The sequence below is a fragment of the Crocodylus porosus genome, unplaced genomic scaffold (genome assembly GCF_001723895.1).
Source record: "Crocodylus porosus isolate Cpor-Errol unplaced genomic scaffold, CroPor_comp1, whole genome shotgun sequence".
Taxonomy (NCBI): domain Eukaryota; kingdom Metazoa; phylum Chordata; order Crocodylia; family Crocodylidae; genus Crocodylus; species Crocodylus porosus.
In genome coordinates this window covers 43,943,387-43,958,789 of record NW_017728943.1, presented here as the reverse complement: position 1 = coordinate 43,958,789, position 15,403 = coordinate 43,943,387, and positions in this window count along the sequence as shown.

The following is a 15,403-nucleotide window of genomic DNA, read 5'->3' as shown; positions in this document are numbered from 1 at the left end:
GCCCGGCCCTGCCCCCTTCTGGCCACCTGACCCACCTGGTTGCCCTGGCAACCGGCACCTGAGCTGCCCGGTTGATTGGCAGCTCAGTTCCTTTTACTTCCATGGCAAAGGACACCTTAGTGCTCCTGTGACATACCCCCACCCCAAGTTACACCACCTGGCACAGGATACCTCCGTGCTCCTGTGACACCATGATACAGAGCTACTGCTGCACCATGGATACCCTGGAGAGCCATAATTCAGGTGCTTCTTCTAAATGAGTGCCCAGGTCTGGTGCCCTATTTGCCCACTCCAAATTAGGCTACTGGGAAGCAGCTTAGGTCCCAGGGTAACCAGAGTACACTCTTTCGCAGTTCTGCAATTAAAATATGAAAAGATTTTCTTGTTCTTGCTCTATTTAGATGGTGACAGTCAAATTACAGTGACAAAGGCCCATCTCATTGATTTCTGTGTTTAAATTTATCAGCTGAACTGCAGGGAGTTTGGGACAGTAAATGCATTATTGGTTTCACACTCATATCAGTTTTGTTACAATGTTTGCTGGTTCTATGGTTCATTCCTTTCAGTTAATTTCTCAGCAAGCTCTTCTTTTCTAAAATGACCTTGTATTCATGTCAAGCACATTGGTTCTTTGTAAAACCTTGGTTTCAGTGTGATTGAATGCCTAAGACCGAGAAGGTACAATAAGCACATCAAAGATGTAGAACTCTCGTTTATCATCAGTTCAGTCATAAACAACAGGCAGAAGGATTCATTTGCTGTGAATCTGAACTTGGAAATCTGCAAGAGAAAAGAGGCTTTTTTTATTTGTTGTGAAGTTGTTGTCTGCTAGTTCTGCTATTGTTAAGCTCCTCACAATATTAGTGTTTATGTTGAAGCCCTGCTTTTCAAGGGTAACAAGATGTGCTCTGCTACTCAAAGAGGCATGGGCAAGCAGCAGATCAGCTTGCAGGTGATGGCATTCTCAATCAGGTACAATTGCTTGACTGGGAACAGGGCCCAGCTATTTGTTATAAGAACAGGCCCTGAGCAGTGGATCAAGTTTGCTGTAAGCAGCTGGCAGAAGAACACAACCTGGCTGGAGCTGCTGCTCACCTTGGACATGCAGGGCAGGAGCTATGGAGATGGTGGAGGCTCCTGGTCCTGGGGCGTGACCTAAAACTACACCCTGCTGGGTTTGGATGGTGTGGTGTGACTGCTGGTAGTGGGGCAGTCTCCAGGAAATGCCACTCTTGTGCCTCCCCAGTGAAGGACAAGTATGAGGTGCCAGAAAGCCTCAGCCCCCTTTGCCTTGTGGGTTACTTCGTGGAGATGAAAGGTTAGGGGAGCATACCCCAAAGACAAAGCAAAGGCCCAGGTTGACTGTGTGGAGCCTGAGGCAGGGTCCGGGTCATGTAAAGGGACCTGAGACAGAGCCCACTTCCACAGGGGGGCCTGAGGTTCATAAAGGGAGCCAGGTGTGAGGCTCCATGGGGGTGGGATCCTGAGCTTATGAAGGTGCTGGATGCAAGGCTCCAGGGGTAAGGGGGATTGAAGCCCAGTGTCGGGCAGGTGATTGAGGCCCAGTATGCAGCATGAGGGGACCAAGAGGATCCAGAGCTGGACAGAGAGCCTGAAGGAAATGGAGGGTCTGGGAGCCCTGAGTGGGTGTAATGAAAGCCCAGTGTAAGGGCACAGGGGTTGAGAGTCCTAATACGAGGGCATAGGGATTGCGAGCTCCAGTGTGAGGGCATGGGAATGCAGGTCCTGGTGTGGGGACCCTGGAGGGAGACCCCAGTTGGGGGTATGCTATAGGCTGGGTGTTGGGCTAAATAAGCTGTAGGCCAGATGTTAGGCCATGGATGCCATCTGTAAGGCATGGGACATGGCATAAGGGTAGGTTCAGAGCTGTGTATGTCCTTGGCATCAGGGTAAGTAAATGGGTAGCCTCCCACCTGGTTTACAACTTTCAATTAGTCTCATCAAAGGTGTGGCAGGGGAGGAAGGCGGGCAGTTACCCCTGAGACAAGTGGGTGGGCCAATGATTAGACCGGCCCCGGGGCATCCACTTGCTACAGAAGCCTATCAGGTACGATATTCAATATACAGAACTAGCTGAGTTCCTAGATGCAACTGTATATATATTTGGTTTTTACTCCTCACCATCAGTGATTAAAATGTAAAGTCTTTTTCAGCTGAAATTAGGAAAAAATAAGAGATGATTTAAAAATGAAAATCTCATGTGGCACGGCAGAATAAGAAAGCTTATCCATGTGTGTGCCTGCTCAAAACCAGGAGGGAGTTCTACCCACTTTTTCAGATTCATGTGTACATAAATACATGAATATTACCAATTTAAATGTGTAAATGCCTTCAGCCCCAAAAAGCCTAGGCTGGAATTTTGTATTCCTAAATCAATGTCTACATATTTGAAAACTTCTATAGTAGAGTCCTTTTACCGCATTTCCCCACCATCGCATCAAAGCCATACCGATTTCTATGCATCTATCCAGTGTGGGGAGAGATGAGTGCTTAGGAATTTGTTTTTATAACATTAAATGGACTGAGATAAAAAGAGTGCATATATTTTCCACAATGTCTTGCTAGTCTACCTTAAAATAGTGGATGGGCTTTGATGGACTTCTGAATTTCTCATCTCTGCAGAGGTCAGTACAAGAAAAAGGAATATCATTTTCAGTCCATAGAGAACTATGAAGGGTTCTAATAGGAAGGAGCTGAGAAAGTATCCTAAGATCATGAGACAGTAAAAACTATTCCAAGCATCACAGCAGAAAAAAGGACTGGTGTGATACAAAGGGGCCAATGAAGGCCTGAACTCATGTGTCTTGAGAGATAAGAAAAGGCCTGAATAGTGTATGGGAAGAGAAGAGTATCAGAATTGCACAGTGATTGTTGAGAGGGTATCAAAGGAGCACAGGGAGTGGACAGATTATTCCAGGTATCATATGCAAGTTATACATGCTGATGGGGGAATTAAAAAGATAATACATGCAGAGTGTGTGCAGAATTGATTCTTATAGTCTGACAACAGCAAATAAATGGAGTGCAACATCTGCAGTTCTTGTCCTTAACTAATCTAATGCTTCAACAGGTTCTTTTTGAGGAGGCAGGCCCAAGAACCAAAGAGCATAGCCACAGAACATCTGTGATAATGAAGAACATATGATGCATTATGGATGAAATGGAAAGTTTACACCAGAATCTCTTTGTTTTTGAAGGTTACTCAAACCCTTCAAATAGACCCCAAATGTTAGGTATTTGGTATATGGCAAAGAATATATTGGAAAAAAAATCTTGGCTTAAATATAAGTATGGGGTCTTTGGAGTTTTTGTCTAAAACCTGTCAAACTTGCCACAGGGTTGTTCTTTATTCCTTGCTTGATAAAATTGTTTTGAAATAATCTGGTCATGAGAGCTAATAAGTAAACTCAAACTGTACTTCAGCTCTAATCTATTTGAGCTGGTTGAGATTTTTCTCATTGTAAGATACTTTAATTCAAAATGAAAAATTTCACACAAGTCATTTTTATGATTTTTTTGATGAAACAATATTTGAAACTGAACTGAAACTGAAAATGTTTACAGAGCTCTGCTCAGTGAGGTTCAGGAAGGAGTCAAGCAAATGTAGTTTCAATCTTCTCTTCAGGGGGGCAAGGCAAGTGATTAGGACAGCTCCTCACTGCCTCTGCAGAAGGGACACCAGTTCTTGAGCACGATCAGTAGGAATAGGACTATGTTGAAGCAAGTGCTCAGGTGCTCTAGATAAGATACGAATGCCTCTGGCATGTTACGATGGTGCAAATCTCTAGATTTGGACCTCCTTGCCATTCTTTAATGACATTATTCTTATTTTGATATAAAAGACCTAATTCTTCTTTCACTTACACTGGTCTATGTCAGTGACTGTTCCACTGATGGCTATAGTCTGATAACTGTAAAATGGGAATAAGGAGGGATGGATCTGAAGGATTGTGAAAAAAAGAGCTAATCAGCAGTAGACATATTAAATGCCTTTCTTGCATTAAAACTAAATGGAGTGTTTGTTATCAGCCATAAGCAGAGAGGATACATTTGCATATTACCCATACCTCGTTCATACCATATGTTTTTTAAATTTATTGGACTTGAATTTGAAAAAGTGACCAAGGATTTTGGATGTCCCGTTTGAAGCAGCCCAGCAGGGCTACGTTTGAGACAGTGTGTGGTCAGTGGACTCTTGATAATGAGGCTCCACTGGAAACGGTCTTCAATTGGGCTTCTGATAATGGACACACTGAAAAGACCTGTTTTTGAAAGTCTTGGAACTGGGGGTTTTAAAACTCAAAACTATAATTAATATAGCAGAAACCAATGATCAGAAGTTTCTTATTTCCTGTGCAATTAACGTCAAACTTCTCCCTTTATATTTCTAAATTTGTAGGCATTTTGTTTAATAATTCCTCTTTCCATTAAATGGAATGAGTTTAATATTTTACAATATATAAGACTACTTGGATGTCACAAAATTGCCTGTCAAGCTGAGGTATATTTTTTAGGACTCTGAAAAGTAGATGTTCCTAAATAACATTTGGACACTTAATATGACGATAAACAAAGATTACTTTTAACAACAACCCCCCAAATTGTATACTGCATATTTAAAGCATTACCTCTTTTGAGAAATTAAGTAACTTACTCCACCACGCCATTTATTTATTGATAACATTCCTCTAGAGAACCTCATGTCCATCAGTAGGGTCTTTTATTCCAAAGCCACAGGTCTGTAACATTTGAGATAATGGATAATTTCTCTTATTTGTATGTTTAATGGTACTAGTATTTATAAACAGAGATTCAGCCATAAGTACAATGTGATTTTACATGGCTAAGCAGGTCTGATATTTAATATACTAGAAGGTAGTGGTATATAAAGATTCTAAACATAGATTGTGATACACCAGTGCTTAGGTAAGAGGTTCTCAAAGGTGGTCCACTGAGCATTGGTTACTGATTCAATTAGAGTAGTGTAGTCATAAGATGTGTGTTCTTCTTGTTGTTTCTAATATTTCCCTTTCAAGCAAATAAGTAGTTCCCACAGGGTTGTTAAGATGGGGCATATGAATGAAACGGTACATCCTCTCTGGTAGTCTATGGTCCACAACATGAAACTACTGGAAAGCATAGTACACTTACAAGTGAATGATGGGTGGCATAAAGAAACTTAATGCCCTATATCCTGCCAATTAGTCAACACCTATGGACCTCTACACAATTTTGGCCATCCAGGGCATCTCATTCAGGGCCTGAAACAACAAAGAGTCTTGATGGAAGAATACCATGAATTACTAACTTTTTACAAGTCTTGGCCTTCTTTGTGAGTTTAATGGCTGTCTTCATTTTTTGGGTTATGTATATGGAAAACACCTCCCAGTATTTTCGATTTAAAATTCACCAGTTAGCAAAACACCATTAAATTAATTTGTTTGGGAGAGTGATTTAGATTTATTAATAAGAGATGCCTTTACACACATAACTCTTAGATAACAAAATGCTTCATTTTACAAGAACAGAACGGACTCACTACCTGAAAGAAAAGAGGAAGAGAACAGTTGCTAAATGATGAATGACATAAACTTGTGCAAACCCTGCACTTGCGGTTTACTTGAAGAAAAAGTATGAGGAGTGCAAAGACAGGACATCTGTTTTACTGTAGTTCCATAGTGACCTGCTTATTCAGCTGTAGATAAGCCCACCTGTTCCTGTAATAAGTATGCATCTTGTGATATTCCCTATTCTTTCATTCAAAATTTGATGGAGCTTTATGAAAGCAAGAGCTGTTGTCCAGTGAAAGTCTAATTTATCACAAGTAAAGTAGTCTAGGGTGGAACCTGAAGGGCTGGAAATACACAGCGCTTTGGGAGTACTCAGGTAATTCCCTGGGTAGGGGAAGGTGTGGCTAAACACTGGCCATTTTTATACCTTAGTTTTATTCATAGAAGCTCTGATTTTGTCCCCTGTGGATGACCTGTGCTTATCATCATCAATAACATTCACCAAATAAATAAATAAAAAACAACATGTAACCAGTAAATGAGGCACAGGAGGAAAGCAGCACTGGGCAGGAGAGCTCCTCATTATCCATAGCATAGTTGCACAATCCTCCCATAGTTTTTGAGCCCTGAAGTTAGGAGGGGTTTGGGGTGCACCAGGCATGCAGGCTCAGGTCCTCAGAGACCCTTCTGCCACTGTGATGCTCTTTTAATGCCTTTCTGCGCATGCATTTGATGTTTACAATATGCTGCTTTTCACATAATATGCAATAACAAAGAAATTGATTTTAGCACTTTAATTTTAGAAAATAAATATACAAAGAATTGCTATGTAAGTATTTTTGCACTTTCCTTGCAGTAAGCACAATATTTATGGACTGCAGTTCAAACCCTTGGCCAAGACCACAGAATAATTGGGTTTTAAAACTCATATGACTCCAAAAAAATCTTTGGGCCAAATGCTTTCAACCTGCAGAGAAGCCTTCAGCAGTAGAGCAGGCTCTCAGAAAAACAATGCAATCATCTGCTCAGACAGCCACCATGGGGAAGGGCTTGTGCTATGCAGAGCAAATGTGAGTATGTCCTTGAAACCTTGCAGAGCCTGCAGAACCATGTTCCAGCCCCCTGGGTCTCAGGGCATCTGTACAGTATGGTGACTCTTATGCTTTGGCTTATTTGGAGATTGCTTCTTTGAAAATATGTATACATATTGACAATTATGCTTAGACATTAATATTTGGAAAGTTGATCTAGTCTATTCTGTTCATACAATATGCCTATCACTATGTTGTCTGAACATCTTGAGCTGGACTCTAGCTATGTTTCCTGTAGCGGAAGAACTTTTCTCATCATCTTTCAATGTAAAGTTAGTCTTTCAGGGTGGAGAAGTGGGTTGGGAGAAGTATCAAAAGATATTCCAGAGGCTTCAAGACTCTGTATTCACCCTTGCAGAAATAATAAGTCCTGCTCTGATTGCCTGCAAGAAGTAAAAGGCTCAAGTCTTTGCTATCTCTAGTTTGTCTTCATCTTTCTTCAGCTGGGCACAATAGTTCAGCTGAGACTTTGCCAGTACAGAGTACAGTAGAATAATTACCTCTCTTTTCTTACCTATGACATTCCTGTTAATACATTCCAATAGCATCACATTACTGGCTCACATTTCATTTGTGATCCTCACATTTGATTTGTGAACACCTGGATCTCTTTCTGCCATATGGCAACCTCACAAATCTTTTCCCTTTTGTGTCTTTGTTTTCACCTTTGTAAGTGTAGCACTTTGCACTTGTCTTTATTAAATGCCATTTTGTTGAATTGTTGACATCTTCCAGCTCGGTGTCATCTGCAAATTTCAACAGTATGCCTTCTGTTCTATCATCTAAATAGATCATAGAATTCAAAAAGAACTGGGCCCTGTGGTCCTCCATTTCAGATGCTTTCCCAGTTTCTCATTCAGCCTATGATATATAGTTTTTCAGAGAGATCGTTGAGTGCATTTTGTTATATCAAGACCATATTTCCTTAGCATAACATGTAGGACAGTGCCAACATCAGGCCGTTTTACCCTATCAAAGAAGAAAATTGGATTGGGCTGACATGATATATCCTTGACAAATCAACGTTGGCTGTTTTTAATTCTCATATCTTCTTTGTACTTACAAATTAATAATGTGTTTGTTATATGGTCAAAATGTATATTTTTCAGGATGGAAGCAAAGAGGAATACTGAATACTTCAACCATCCTTGCATCCTCTAGTACTTGTTTTCCTTTGCTGTTTAGTGATGGACCTAGATTTCCTTTTGTTTTCCTCCTATTTCTAATTCACTTCTAGGGTGCTTGTATACACCATGGGGGTTTAATTTGGTTTAGTTCTTCCTAATGGAAATGGTGGGTTAATTACACTGAACTAATGCCCTGTGGTGTATACACAAGGGTGGGGGCAAGCTGCCAGCAGGCTGAGTGGTCCCTGAGCTGTGTGGGGGCCCAGTACTTCCTCCATGGCTGTGGAGGGGGGTGTGGTACTTCCTTCTGTGGTGGTGGCAGTGCCCCCTAGGAGGCACCTGCCAGCTGGCACCCAAGCCAGGTGATCCCGGGGTGGGGGGGCACCGCAGCTGTGGAGAGAAGCACCAGGCCCCTGTGCAGCTTAGGCAGGCAGGCAAGCACCAGGAGAAAAAAAAAAAATATTAGGCTCCTCACCACTTTTTTTTCCTTCAGTTGAGCCTGCCTGCCTGCGTGGGATGCTGCCTGGTTGCATAGCTCCTGAGCTACACAGGGCTCAGTGCTTCCCTCTGTGGTTGTGGCACTGTCCAGGACCGCCCAGGCCAGGTGCCAGTGGATGGGTGCCGCCTGGGGGCCCCCGCTGCCATGCAGGAAAGCACCAGTGTCCCTGCAGCTTAGAGGCTGTGTGACCCATCAGTGGCTCACACCTCCCTCCGCTGCAGGAGAGGCAGGTAAGCTCCAGCACCCCTGCACTCTTCCTACCCCCTTTCCACTGCCTGGGATCACCTGGTAATGGCTGGCTTGCTCCTGGAGCAGAGCAGCAAGGTGGCAGGTGGGTGGCTGGGTGTGCTAGCAGCAGGAGAAAGCAACAGGAATGATGCATGGAGTGCTGAAAGTCTGCCAACCCCTGAGCATGTCAGCTTCCAGTGCCCTGTGCACTGTTGCACTGTGGCAGGGCACTGTTGGTGCCTGCCACTTTAAGACCGGAGCCAAGCAGCCAGCAGGTGCTTGATTGCAGTGGCCATTTTAGATCTCTGGCCACCTATATAAACAAAGAAGTTAGCTACTGGCAGTTCAGGCAGAAGCATTGCCTGGCTACAATGCTTCATGCAACATCCTGGAGGTAAGGGGAGGCGATATGGTGGATGGCTAGGAGGCTCCTGGTCCTGGGCATGACCTAAAACTGCACCCTGCCAGGAATGGGTGGCCTGGTGGGGCTCTCAGTGGTGCAGGAGCCCCCAAGAAATGCCAGGCCAGTTATCACCCCAGTGAAAGGTGGGTTGGGGTGCCTTAACCCCAGTCCTCATCTTCAGGTGGGTAATTTATCATCAGAGGTAGTTGAGGCCAGGCATGGATGCGGCCACCTGAGGCCTGTGGGTTGCAAGACCCCGCGGAGCGAGAGAGGGGGTGGAGATGTGGAGCCCCAGTGAGGGGAAAACCAGAGGGCTGGGAGCCCAGTATGTATGAGTGTATAAGTTGCCCCAGAAGGGGCCAGGGCAGCTTAGACCCAGTTGGGATATTGGCTGGCTACTACCCCAGTGAGGGTCACAGGAGAGTCCCAAAAGACAGTATGTCTGCCACCCAAGGTGTGGGCTAGCTAAAGCCTAAGGCTCGCTCCAAGGCACTACAAGTTTTCATGGCAAGAAAGAAATCCTGTGAGAGGGGGTGGAGTGTGAGATGGCCTAGTGAGAGGAGGGCGGTATGAATGTGTGTCTTCTGAGGTCTGACAATGAGGCCTAAGCTTGGTCTGGCTGTAAGCTGGGAGCATTGCCATCTGAAAGGCTTGGGCTATGGTATGGGGGAAGAATGGAGCCACAGATAGTGCCCCCTGGCATCAAGGCAAGAATGGGCAGCCTCCTGCCCTAATTAGCAACTGCATTAATTAATAACAAGACATGGCAGGAGAGACAGGTGGGGGGCTTGCCTGGAGACAGGTGGGGAAACTAGCACTGTGTCTAGTCAGGGAGTTTCCACTTTGCCACATGAAAAATTGTTTAGAGGTGTTTTATCTTGCTATGTTACAAATTAATTTAAAGCGCAGTATGCTGCTGAGCATGCAAATAGCAATACCATTAAAGTGGTACAAAATGGCATTTAAGCCACTTTAAAGGCCAACTTTATGGTGTGTACAAAGGCCCTTAGAATCTACTTTTGTCTTTGTTTACAAGTTGTTTGGAGTTCATTTTGTGCCTTAGCCTTTTTAATTTTACATAACTATGCTGGTTTTATTACTTATTCTTGGTTCTGACAGCTACATTCTGGGTGCATCTGCACTCAAAGCTCAGCCATGGTAGCTGGAAGAAGGCACTTGTGGACAATACTGCATCTTCTGGTTTCCATGGTCCCTTCAGTAGCTGATGTCTTCCCATGGTGCACTTTGTGCTCTGGCAGTACAATTGCTGTACTGGAGCCCCATGGAACCACCAGAGGTTGATGAATTGCATGCACTCTGGTAGCTTTGCAGTGGCAGCTGCTCCCACATTAACTTTCTCTGGCAAAGATAGGTGACAAGCCCCTTATACCCTTGCTCCTGCTCCTGCTCTTGATTTAAAGGGTGTTGAAGAGCCCCATTGCAGTCAAAGAATTTTTCAAATGGTCAAATGATCTTTCCCTAGGTTTATTTTTGGACATGGCAGAATAAAACAAACAAACAACAATCAAACAAAAATCAACCTGATGCAGACAGCAAGGATACAGAATTTCAGCTCAAATGGTTACCATCTGAAAACAGGATCTTATGATGAGATAAGTGGGGACCTGAATAACAGTCCTGCCTATAAATAATGAACTAGCGATTTAAAAGAAATTAAAAGGGCAACCACCACCTACCTATCCATATGAAATAAATCCCATGCTTTTGAAGGCAGCAAAACATAAAAGAAGGCAACATAACTATGACTGTGTAAGAGAGTAAAATAGATTTTCCAGCTGATAGATATCCACCAGACCTTCAGTGTATTTATCTTTCTCTTTGTCCCCTGCCTGAAGAAAAATGTCTATTTGCCCATAAATACACCTATATACAGACCCTCCATGTCAAGCAAGTAGAAGTGATGGCTGAGCTTTTACTCTTCAGCACTGTCAGCTGCTCTGTCATTTGGATTGCAGCCTAGCTCCTTCCCTACTAGCAGTTGTTTCTGAGTCATTCTTGCAGAGGTGCAGATGGATCTTTCAGATGATCTCTTAGTGGGCTGTCACCTACATGTCACTCAGTGCATGATTTTTTAGTCAGAGGGAATGACATTGCCTCTAGAGCTGAAAGCAGCTGACCCAGCAGCAGTTTTGTTCCATGCATCTTTGACTTGTAATGAATGTCCTGATGTCACTCTAAGTAGACTTGTCAAATGGCTTGCCTTCTGCACTGTGTCCTGCCTATGCACTGATATTCACAAGCATCACATGATGGATTAAAAGGAGGTGCTCAGCTGGCTTGTCTTTCTGTATCTGCTGATGGAGTTCATATGTAAGCAATGCTTTGTGCTGTATAACAAAAGCAGATGGAGCAAGTAGTAGAGATTTTACACTAATGTGGAGGTAACTTGTTTGCAAGCCAGAGGTAGGATATTTTCATCAGTCTTTTACTATTGTGTATGGTCATTAGTGGGTCATACTTCATCCTGTGCATTGGTGTCAGCTTATGAATTCCATTTTGATTTGTAAATTCCATTTAGGATTGCACTCTCCATAGTGGACTACAGGTCCCATTGTGTAGCAGCAGAGACTTGCCACCTCCTGGGCAGCCTGTATCTGAAAAGCTGTGACAAAGCAATCAGGAGCCATCAGCATGGAATTACGCTTCCCTACTTGTACATTGGTTTTCTACCAGCAGGATGGTTGACTGTGGGTGTCTAGCTACACAAATGCTGCTGGAGTGGTGGAGAAGGGGAATTTCTCCCATGGAAGCACATGGGACAGAAGAGTCCTACAGAACATTTAAAGAAGGGGCACTTCTTATTACAAGAGACCTTTTTTTGCCACTTGAAAAAGATGCCAAGCAGGCAAGAAAATATACTTAATCAACAGACTTGGACCATACTCAGGACTTGTGGGCAAATCTAGAATTTTGGAAAGTGTTGGGGTGTTGGTGGTGTGGCACATCAGCATCTGGTTTTAAAATATGGGTAGGGCAGGAATTAAAGAACTGGGGGGGGGGGGGAGTGTGCAACTGCAACAGTGCCCAGTGTTGCCAACTCCCAAAGCGTAGACTTTAAGAACAGCACCAAAAATCATGAGAGTTGGCAATACTGAGCGCTTTCTATTGGATCTTTCCCTGTTGGGTCTCAGGAATGGTGAGGAAAAGCTGAGGACTGTTGCATTCAAAAGCTGCATTTTGTTCTATAAATCTGAAGCTCTTTTAAACTTAAAAGAATTATAAGAATATTAGTTGAACCTGCACTACGCTGTGGAAGATTAATTTGATTTAAAAAAAAATTTTTTATAACCTTTTGTCATAATCGTCATCTTCATTTTATGGTTTATGCATAGTTGCCTGTTCCAACTTCAAAAGCTTTCAGACCATCATTTCCATCTCCTTTCTTCTCTTGTGGACTGTAATGATCTAGCCTCAGGAATAACAGACTTAGTTTATATAGTATTAGTGAATAAGAAACTCCTGTATTTTGTATGTTTTTCTTGCTTTATTATCATGTGTAAGTTTGTAAGCATTAATCTTGAGCTCCTGTAACTAGATAGCCTCTGTAGGAATACGTATAAGCAACAAGAAGCTAAGAACAGCTGTGGTACTGGTTCTGGGGTCTTGGTAACCAGATTATAGAGTCCCTAATGGTGTCACACATGGAGTCTGGATGTGAGAGTACACATGAGTGACCCAGAACAAGGGATATCAGCTCTGGGTCACTGCCCAGATTTAAGGGGCATCTATACATGTGCTCCAGGGTCGAGGGTGGGAGAGGGGTGTTTTAATTAGAGTGACTCTGAGAATCACTTTAATTAAAGTGCCTATAGCATCACATGCATTCAGTGTCCTGCACTTCAAATAGTGGTGGGGGTGCTTGAACTAAAACTAGTTCAAAGAGCCTTAGTTCAAGTGCTCCTGCCACCATTTTGAAGTGTGGGGACACGGAGGCTGCTAGAATGCATTAATTAACATGCTCTGGCAGACTTGATTAATCGTCTGCTCCATTGCATGCTAATTAACATGCATCAATGCAGACATCCGACATGTGTATATAGGTGCCCCTTGACACATGTGAGACTTGGGGATTGGATCCAGTCACAACAAAGACATGACTGGTGAGGCCGCAGCTGGAGTACTGCATCCAGTTTTGGGCTCCACAATTCAAAAAGGATGTGGAGAAGCTTGAGAGAGTGCAGAGAAGAGTCACGCATATGATCAGAGGTCAGGAAAACAGACCTTATGATGAGAAGCTGAGAGCCGTGGGGCTCTTTAGCCTGGAAAAGCACAGGCTCGGGGGGATCTGATGGCCACCTACAAGTTTATCAGTGGTATTCACCAGGATCTGGGGGAATGTTTGTTCACTAGAGTGCCCCAAGGGATGACAAGGTTGAATGGTCACAAACTCCTCCATGACTGTTTTAGGCTGGACATAAGAAAGAACTTCTTACTATTCAAGCCGCCAAGGTCTGGAATAGACCACCAGAGATGGTTCAAGCACCTACTTTGAATGACTTCAAGAGAAATTTAGATGTTTATATTGCTGGGATCCTATGACCCCAGCTGACTTCCTGCCCCTTGGGCAGGGAGATGGACTTGAAGATCTTCTGCTGTCCCTTCCAGCCCTAATGTCTATGAAACTTGGGCCAGTATATGACATCCATTGAGTAATATTATGTAAATTTTAGATACTACAACAATGCGTTCTATATAAAATCATAAAATAGACACATTGAGAGAATAGTTGTTTTCAACCACACAGAAGGCTTTATAAAAATCATCCATGAAGAAGACCATCTCCCCAAATGGCAAACATTACCTTAGAGTCATTTCAAATATGCCTCACAGTCAGAGACTCAGATGCACCTTCCTGAGCAAATAACCTTCACATCTACCTCAGTTTTTGTCACATGTAAACAAAAAATCCTTATGTCTCATTTGTATTTTCATTCCCTTTGAGGCTTCCTTCCTGATGGTCAGGGAAAGTATCCACAGACCTGTTCAGTGCCAGCATAGCTCTGCCTGTCAGAGCTGAGATCAACTGTCACAATACATGTAGGCTGACAAACCACTCTGGGTGATGACTGTGAGGGATTTGACTTACTTTGCAACTCTGCCTCAAGGAGTGCTGTCAGTAATCTTATATCATAATGGTGGCCATTTGCTACATTTTGAAGACTGAAAGTGTTCTGTTCTTTGGAACCATGAGCCATATGATTAGGCTGTGATAGCAAATAATATAGCTGTCTACACCTGCATTTAGTTGCAGCTAAATTTACTGTACAGTAAGCTGCAGCACCGTAAGTCATTTTGGCTAGATATCTACATGTGCCGGGACCTGGCAACAAATGTGCTACCAGGTCCCTCCAGCCCTGCCATGTGCCCCTGTGGCCACCAGGGGGAGTGCCAGCCTCCAGCCCCAGCTGCCAGCACCTGGCAGCCATGCTTGAAGCTAGGCCCAGATGCCAGCACTTGGCAACCATCTTTAAAACCTAGCCCCACTCTATGGTTTCTGGGCAGCCAATTCCTGTGAACAGAGGAGAAGCAAGGCATGCACAGAGGGAGCACATGGCAGCTGTCTTTGTGCTCCCTCTGCTCCATGGCTGCCCCAGCCCTGGCCCTGGTAATGCTGAACAGGGTCCCTCGATTCTTTCTTGCTGCCTCAGTCACCCTGCTGGCCCACCACACTCATCATTGCCCGGGCCATGGCTCTCTTACCCCATTTAGCTTTCTCACATGCAGTGATCCACTGCCCAGCCACAGCACACCCTCCCAGGGCCACCGTCACACTCAGCTGCTGCCTCCAGTGACGCCAATGAGGGGCTCCAGGAGGCTACCCCCTCCTGGGCCTCCAACCCTGACACCTCTCAGCCTGCCATGCCAGCCAGGACTGGTGGCACCACCTGATGCAGCAGAACTGGGATAGTGTCTTGCATGTGCCTCTGGTGCAGGGCTCCAGTGTTGGGTGGCAGTGTCCTTGAGCCCACATCCTTGTTCAGCCCTGTGGCCTCTCCCTTGCATCCAGATGCTGGCCCTGCAGAGCCAAGAGACAGAAGCCTTTTGTGAGAGTTTGCAACATTGCAGCTGAGATGCTCTGCACCAGGGTCTATGCATTGCCCAGCCTCAGATTGGGGGTCAGCCATGCACAGGTACCATGGGACCATGGTAAGTTGGGCTGGGCTGGACTGGGCCGAGGCAGCTTCCAGCTGAGCCCCCCCATCCCCAAGGACTCCCTTGGGGCTGGTGGATCACTGGGCACTGGCTGCAGGTAGTCTGCCTCCCCTTCCAGCTTTTCAGGGCAGGGCAGTTCAGGATCCTGGCAGCATCTGCTGCTATGGCTCCAGATCCCTCTCCCCCACTGTCCCTCTGCAGTCCAACCACTCTTCTGTGCTGCCGCCCAGCCCATGGTGATGGCTCAGGGCACATGGGTCTTCTGGAAAACTTAGGTGAGGAACTAGGGACACCCCCACCCTCTCCACTGGTGCCCTGGAGCCAGCCTCCTACCATGCTGCTGCTGTACC